This window comes from Sarcophilus harrisii, chromosome 4 (genome assembly GCF_902635505.1).
Source record: "Sarcophilus harrisii chromosome 4, mSarHar1.11, whole genome shotgun sequence".
Classification (NCBI taxonomy): Eukaryota; Metazoa; Chordata; class Mammalia; order Dasyuromorphia; family Dasyuridae; genus Sarcophilus; species Sarcophilus harrisii.
Window position 1 is genome coordinate 96,254,304 of NC_045429.1, and position 9,060 is coordinate 96,263,363.

The following is a 9,060-nucleotide window of genomic DNA, read 5'->3' on the forward strand; positions in this document are numbered from 1 at the left end:
TCACAAATTTTTGACCACAGAATTATGAATGATTTTTAATGATCAAAAATGGGGGATGGTGGCTCAAAAGAAATTATGAATATATAAGGAGCTCTGGCATGAACTCAGATTCTACCTTTTTTACAGTTCTGACCTTCTGTTAAAACCAATAACTAAAAATTTTAAATCCCTTAGAATAGAAAAGAGGTTTGTGGATTATTAAGGGAAAGGGACCACACCCCTCCATTACAAAGACATGCCATACAAATACAAATTTTAAACTTTTGCTTTGAAAAGGGAGCTAGACTGGTTATCTATGTTGGAGGCATAATCTGCCAAATAAGATGGAGAAAGAGGCTGACTCTTCTGTGTTGGAAACCAGAAAAACTCATACAAATGAGAGGAAACTGTTCCTTCCCTTGGATTAGGAGATCTGAAATTTTAAAAAGATTTGTATTAAAAAAAAAAACAAAAACAGGAGAAGGGGCATCTAGCCAAGTAAGAATATATTTAAAAAAAAAAAATGGCTCTGAAAGAACATTGAAGACTTTAGTCCAGAATGAATTAAGGTTGAAAAAAATTAATGACAATGTCAAAATGAGCATTTTTTAAAAACTTTGTTTAAGGCAAGAACAACAAGAAGAAAAAAAGAGGTCTTTAATATGGGGGGAGATATTTTAAGCATAACTACTCAACCCTGATTTTTTTCTCACCTTTTCTATCAGGGAGAATAATCTTCAAACTGGAAATAATATATATAAAAGAATTGAAATCTATTATAAACAAAGATTTATAAATATATATTGTGCACAGAGCATTGTGGTTGTTGCTAAAAAAAAAAATTAGGAAAAATGTTTTCTGCTGTTGAGGATTTGAGTGTAGTAGATATATATGTCAGCTAGGTGGCGCCAAATTGCATAGAATGTCAGGTGTGGCATCAGAAAGATTCACCTTCCCCAAATCTGGCCTCAAACACTATTTGTTTGATCCTTGTCACTTGTCATTTTACTGTTTGCTTCAGTTTCCTCATCTGTCAAATGAGCTGGAGAAGGAAACAGCAAACTCCTCCAGCATCTTTGCAAGTAAACCCAGACAGGATCACAAGGAGTCAAACATGATTGAAAAGTGACTGAACATCAGTCAGACAAGGCAGAGCATCTAGATATTTTACACAAATTAAAATTTTCCTAGCCTAGAAGATAATAGAAAAATTAAACTACCATTAGTGATATGTGAGAAATCAAGGAATACAAAAATGGTGCTAGAAAGCAGGAGAGGTTAATTTTCCCCTAAGTTTAAGAGGGCTAGAATTCTACATAATTCAATTATTAATGATCTCCAGCAAAACCCTAAAAAAGATTAAGCTGGTAGATTGAGTAGTGAGCAAGGGAAGCAGTCACCATTAAGACCCAGAACTGATTCATAAAAAAAACATCCTGTCAGAATCAATCAGGACAACAGCATGGTATTTTACATCTCTTAGGGTATTCCTTGTAAATAAAATGGAAAGATTATGGTTGGTAAAGTGTGCCGATTGTCGACTCTGGCCTGTGAGAAAAACTGTTTCTGACTTTAGTTCTGTGTTATCTAATTGTATGACTGACTTCACCTCTTCAGACTATAGTTCTCTCAATTCTGAAATACAGGATTTTATTTTATTTTTTTGATTAGATGATTTCTACAGCCCCTTGCAAAACTTATCTTTTATGATTCTATTCATGAATGGGCATCTCTGTTATTAAGTAGTGACTGACCAAAGGTAAAATCCATCAATAAAACATAATTAGATCGCATTGCATTAAAATTTCTTGATCTGCCCTTTTTGTAGTGGCTAGAAACTGGAAACTGAATGGGTGTCCATCAGTTGGAGAATGGCTGAATAAATTGTGGTATATGAAAATTATGGAATATTACTGTTCTGTAAGAAATGACCAACAGGATGATTTCAGAAAGGCCTGGAGAGACTTACACGAACTGATGCTGAGTGAAATGAGCAGGACCAGGAGATCATTATATACTTCAACAACAATACTAGATGATGACCAGTTCTGATGGATCAGGCCATCCTCAGCAACGAGATCAACCAAATCATTTCTAATGGAGCAGTAATGAACTGAACTAGCTATACCCAGAAAAAGAACTCTGGGAGATGACTAAAAACCATTACATTGAATTCCCAATCCCTATATTTATGCACACCTGCATCTTTGATTTCCTTCACAAGCTAATTGTACAATAATTCAGAGTCTGACTCTTTTTGTACAGCAAAATAATGTTTTGGTCATGTATACTTATTGTGTATCTAAGTTATATTTTAATATATTTAACATCTACTGGTCATCCTGCCATCTAGGGGAGGGGGTGGGGGGGAGGTAAGAGGTGAAAAATTGGAACAAGAGGTTTGGCAATTGTTAATGCTGTAAAGTTACCCATGTATATATCCTGTAAATAAAAGGCTATTAAATAAAAAAATAATAATAATAATTTAAACCACAAAAAAAATATATATATATAAAAAATAAAATAAAATAAAATTTCTTGATCTGAACACCCAGAAACCCACCACCTATTTAGAAACAAAATGTTACCTTCCAGATTCAGTAACTGTTTACTCATGGCCATCATTACATAAACAAATGGCAGGGGTTGACAAAGTTACAATTACTCAAATATGCTGACTGGTCAAACTTGAACTAGTCTACTTTTTAAAACGGATACAAACACTATTTGGGGCAAAGAATGGAGGAGATTGACAATTTGCCCCATTTTCTTTAGCTTAAAGCTTTTCAAATGATCAAGAGAAAATGATGATTGAATTCATAGTGGAGTCTTTATAATGGTTTACTTCCAACTAGCATTTTTCATCATCAAGGAAACAATTCCGGGCCGCTTCATCAGCAACACGCTCATCACAATTCTTTCATTAAAAAAAAAAAGATCAGGTTAAACCACGTATCAGCTATACAGCGACCACCGTTGCCACTGGGCAGGCGAAAACAAATCACTAAAGCATGAGCCACTGTAAGCTCAAGGGGCCTTGGATCAGCAGGTATTCTCTGAGGAGAGGCAGCCAGATACAGGCAGCCCAGTGGTTAAAGCCACCGGACCCAGTCACAAAGTCTGGAGTTCAAATCCAGCCTCAGACAAGCACTGGGTGACCTTGGGCAAGTCACTCGTTTGCTTCAGCTTTCTCAACTACGAAATGGGGAGAAGAAAAGCACCTTCCCCCCGGTGTGGTTGTTTGCGGAGCAAGGGGGAGAGCTCGCTGCAGTCCCTGGCACATCTAAGGGCTCATTCCCTTCTCTTTCAAGGAAAAGAGAAGCCGGCACTGGGACTGAAATCGCGGCCTCTGACCGAAGTACCTCATGGCGGTCATTGTCATCTGTAAGACGCGGAGGCTGGATAATGTCCCCCCCCGCCCCCTCCGCCGCTTACGGGGTCCCCAATGCTCGCGGCGCCGCATCAAGCGCTCACAGCGGGCCGATCCCCTGCCCCCTCCCCCCGCCGAGGCTTGGGCTTCCCCCAGAGACGCAAAGTGTTCAGGGTAATGGTAACGTGGGCTTCGACGGCGATCCACTTTTAATTGGCAACACAACGACGACAGGCCCCTTTCCCCTACCCCAGAGGAAGGCTGCTCCCCGGAGGAGGGGGCGGCGGCTCCGGGCGCAGTGACCGCGCAGCTCCGCCCCTTCGTCCCGCAGGATCCGCACCTCCGCGGGCCTTCCCGGCCACACGGGGGCGACAGCGCGCGGACGGGGCGGGGAGAGGGCAGGGGAGGCTCAACTGTGGCTCCCTCCACCCAACTCACCTCAGCACCCCGCCCGACCCAGCCAGGCAGGGCCGGCCCCCCGCCCGAGGGGGTGGGGTGGGGTGCGGGCCCCGCAGGCGGCTCAGTGGGCGCCGAACAGCCGCCGCCGCCGCCGCCTCCCGGTCCCGGAGCCGCCAGAATCGTGGTGGTGGTGGTGGTCGTCGTCGTCGCCGCCGTCGCCGTAGTAGTGGCTGTCGCTGTCGCCGCCGCCGCCGCCGCCGCCGCGCGACGTGATGACGCACGGAACGCGAAGACGGGCCCCTTCGTTTTTTCGCGTGCCACGTGACTAGAGGGGTCACATGACCCTCTCCTAGCCGTCCGCCTCCGGGTGCTGCTCCGAGGGGGCTGGAAAAGCGGAGGAGGGTGGGGACCCCGCAGGCGGCTCTGGACGCCGACCAGCGCCGCCGCCAGCCGCCTCTTCTCGGTCGCGGGCTGCCAGAATCGGGTGGTGGTGGTGTCGGCGTCGTCGCCGCCGTCGCCGTTAGATGCTGCGCGTGCCGTTTCCTGCCGCGCTGCCGCGCGCGACGCCTTGCGCTAGGAACGGAACGCGGGCCTCGTTTTCGCGCCCGTCAGGGTCCATGCCTCTCAGCATCCGCCTCCGGGTGCTGCTCGGGGGGCTGGAAGCGGAGGCGCGGGGAGCAGACCTCCGCGCGCTGGTTCCGGCGCGCCAGCCTTCTTCCTGCGGCGGCGGCTGGCAGTCTCGAGACGAGAGTTCGGGGCCGCAGTCGCGGTCCCCAGGACGCCTGCGGCCTGTTTCCTGGGCGCTTGGTCAGGACGCCTCTCAGCGCTAGGAGGACACCTGCGGAGCCGTCGCCGCCTGTCAGGCCCATCGCTCAGAACGGCCTCTCGGGTCCGCGGGCTGGGCGCCTGCCGGGAGCAGCCGCCGCCCGGACCTTCTTCGCCCCTCGTTCTCGCATCCGGGCAACGCCCGGGCTCTCCGGCATTCCCCGGGCGGGCTCCCTCCGCGACCCGGGACGTCCGGCCCGCCTGCCCTCCCTCCGGGTCCCGCCGACTTGGGTCACTGAGGGAGGGCGTCCCGGACCTGGCCTCTTCTCCTCGGGAACGCCGGGCTCCCAGCACCCTCCCCGGGACGAGGGCTGTCCCTCCCCCACCCCACGGGACAGCTGTCCCCTCCCCCCACCCCGGGACGAGGCTGTTCCCTCCCCCCCGAGCTCCCCCACCCGGGACGAGGCTGTTCCCCCACACACTCCCCGGGACGAGGCTGTCCCCTCCCGACGTGCAGGGCGGGTCTCTGCCTGCCGCGGGCTCGGCTCGGCCCCCTGAAGCTTCCCCTTCTTTAGTTCTCTGCTTTCTCAGTGCAGTTTCCTCCCGGGAGAACGTGAGCTTCGGGAAGGCAGGATCGGTTTCTTGTATCTTCATAACCCCTCTGCTTGGCACATAATTGTCACATCATAATAAATGTTTGTCCAGGACCACGGTCGCTCGGCAAAAATAATTTATCAAGCCCTAGTGTGCCGGGTTACTTGTGTGCTGAGCTAAGGGACACAAAGAGATGCAAAACGGTCCTTGCCTTCAAGGAGCTCACAACCAAGGAGGAACACGACAAGTGTGAACAAACAAGCTACGCGCAGGGTGAAGAGTTAATTTTTAAAATGGTTTGGGAAAAGCATCCTGGAGATGGGAGTTTAGTTGGGACACCAGTTTTCATGATTCGTGTGTTCTTTGATGGGTGCTTTTAATTTTTTTTTTTACCGGCTCCCACGAGTTTAATAACCATTTTTGTGTAGATGACTTCTAAGCTTGAGTGCAGAATTTCAGTTGTCTTCTGGACATCTCTATCTGGTTGTCAGATAGTCACACCAAATTCAGAAAATATCTTAAACTGAATTCCTGCCTATTGCAGGCATCTTTTCAATTAACTAAACTTCTCTACCTTGCAGTCATCCTGACTCTTCCTTCAACCCCAAGTCCCAACCTCTATATAGTCATTCAGTTGCCAGTCTTGATTCTTCATTTACATCGACATCCTTTTTCCCCCAACAATTATTCCGGCCACCTCTCATCCTAGGCCACAGGATCTATATTTTGGCTTCCTGATGGCCTCTTTCAGTCTCTTATTCCCATAAACTCCTCTTCACATAGCTGTCCTGATCTGTATCTAGCCACTGGATTCAGATGACTCCTGAGGAGTGAGGCTGCTGACTTTGTACTTAAATCCAAATTCACTTGCATATTGTGGCATCTCCTCCTATTGTTCATGGTACTCTTTGAGAAAGAAGTACAGACAACTGTCCCCCTGACTTTTCTTCAATTAATCTGCCTGTATCACAGCAATTTTTCTGTCATCCCTAGAATGCAAAATACTCATTCTGGCAAGTAAAGACTTCCACAGTCTGGTTTCCACCTACCTTTCCAGGCCTTTTAAATAATAGCTAGCACTTAAATAGCACCTACCAAGTGCCGGGCATTGTGCTAAGTGCTTTACAAATGTTTTATCACAACCTAGGAAGTAGAGATTATTGTCCTCTAATAGTTGAGGCAGATAAGTTAAATGACCTACCATTATCATAGCACTAACGTCTGAGGTTGGATTTAAATTCATGTCTTTCTGGCTTCGGGATCAGTGCTCTGTCCATTGCATTACCTAGCTTAGCCTCTGGATGTTACGATTATAAATGACTTTACAATACTCTTCTAAACTGGTTTGACAGTTCCTCATACACAACATACCACTATTCTGTACCCTTCTCCATTTGTTCCATCTCCTACCTCACTTCTGTCTCTCCAAACTCTTAACTTCCTTCAAAGCACAGCCTACATACTTATTTCCTTCTAAATAGGCTTTCCTGATCCAGCTGTTGGCATTCTATGCCTCTTGAAATTACTTTACAAACTGGCATTTTTTCATCTGTATACAGAGGAAGCTCCCAACAGAACTCATGCGAAGGATTAATTTTTTTTTATCTCTGTATTTTCAGCTGTGTGATGTAGAATCGTATATCTTAGTAGATGCTTGGTAAATATTTGTTGAATTCAGTTACTATATGTAGCAGGCCTGGCTCACTGTGAAAGAAAACTCAATTCCTATTTTATCCATTATTATTTTGGTAAAATTGGTTCTTCCTTTTTGGCCTTTTTATGTTAAATCAGTTGAAAAGAACCAGTTTTGAAGAATCTATGCATCCTCTGTTCTTTACTTCTTGCCAAATCACTTATGTCAAATCGTATACATTTCTGGCTAAAAGGCCTGAAGGGTTTTGGCAGATTATGACTGCTGAAATTAGGAAGTTTTAAACTATAGAGAGCATGACTCAGCATGTTTTTTTCCCATTTTTATTCCTTCCCAAGATCTTCCTTAGCACTGCCCCAAGCCACCAACTGTCCTTTCAATCACCTCAATTTTTAACTTGACCCTATCCTCTTCCTCAGCCAATATTTTGCCAAGTCCTATCAATTCTACCTTTACAATATCTTTACTGTGTGGTCCTTTCACTACCAGTGCCTTGGAATAGTTGTACTCACTTCTTGCCTAAACTACTGCTTGGTCTCCCAAGCCTTGAATTTTCCTCTGGTCATCTTCCTAAAGTTCTGACCAGGCCACTTCTTCCATTCAGGAAACTCCACTGGCTCCAAGATGGGAGGCTTTTAAAACCTTCACAACCTGGCCCCTTACCTTAACAATCCTCTTTACACTTTACTCTTCCAAATTTGATTTCTTGGCTGTTCCTTACATATGGCACCCTGATCGTTTTCATTAGCTATTTCCCATGCCTGAAATCTAAATCCCTGTTCTTTGACTTTCTAGTTAAAATCTCATTACAATCTCTTAAAAGCTTTTCCCACCCCCCTCTCAATGATGGGGCTTTCTCTCAGCAATTATTTACATTTTAGATTGTATACAGCTTGTCTGCATGTTGTTTCTCCCATTAGACTGTGAGCTCTTTGAGGGCAGATTCTTTTTTGCCTTTCTCTGCTGCCTGGCATATAGGCTTAATGCCTATTGATGTGACTTCAAGTGACACAGAACTAAGAGGGAACCTATGAGATCCTGAGTGTAACATTCAGTGGCACAGCTTGGATTTATATTAGATCTCTAAGCTATAGGAGCAACATTTTCTACATGTTCCTTTTTTCTGGTCTGATTTCAAAAGGTCAAGGCTTATCTTAGCCTACTATCTAATCCTTTCCCTATTGCTTCTTGGCTACTGAGCACCATTGGAAAATATCCCAAAATAACATTCAGTCCCAACAATCTTCATGGCCATGATAGGGATATTCTGAAAGTAAAATTTGTACTGCAATCAGCTACCACTACCTTAGAAAAACTCTGATACCCGTTTCCCAGTGGCAATTTAATCCCCTGCAATAGAGCACCCCATCACCATTGAAAGCTGCTCAGAGTTCACCAAAGTTGACTTTTTGCAATTCTCCTCATTGACTTCTGGAGCCTGATACAAAGGACACACCCTCCGGTTATCTCTTCTATTAGCTTTTGAAATATCACATTTTAGATTCTCTAATCCTTGTTTTTAAAATCTTTTTCTGGATCTTTCAACTGAGGTTCTGTCATAAATCTTCCCCTCTTGTATAGTGACTTGACACCTACTGCTACCATTTTCTTCAGCCCAAATTTTAAAAATTCCATAGCCATCTCTAATTGCTTACCTCACATCATTTTGGATGTTCTCAAATTACTTTTGACAGTGTCTGAAATTAAGTTTATGATCAAACATGACATCATCCAGCTTGTTCAATGATGTTTCGAATCTCTTTCCATTTTGCAGTCACTAGTCTGGTGTCCTTTATGCCACCCCAATAATTAGCATCACAGATCTTTGGAGACCACCCAGTCCGTTTTTCAGAAAGGAAAATAGCCTATAGACCTTCCCATTTGTTTCCTTTTCATTCTCCTCTAACTCATCCTCCATGTGTTGCTTAAAATTATCTTCCTTATTCATAGATTTGACTATAGGATAACAGATTTGAACTGGGATCCTAAATTACCTAGGATTGCCTCATTACAAAGGAGGAAAATGGAGGATCCTTTAGAAAGGCGAAGTGATTTGCCTATCACCAACACGTACACTGATAAAGAGAGATGGAGTTTAAACCCAAGGCCGGAGATTCTAAATTCAATAGTGTTTCCATTGCCAACCTGCTCTGCTGTCTTGAAATCCTCTCTTCAATACCTCCCTGTTCTATTATGAATGAGGTTCAGTCTCCTTAGCCAATCATTCAAGGACCTCTTACTACCCAATGTCCCCAAATTGGATTACTCAACCTTGCTCTACCTTTACTCCAACATTGTTCCC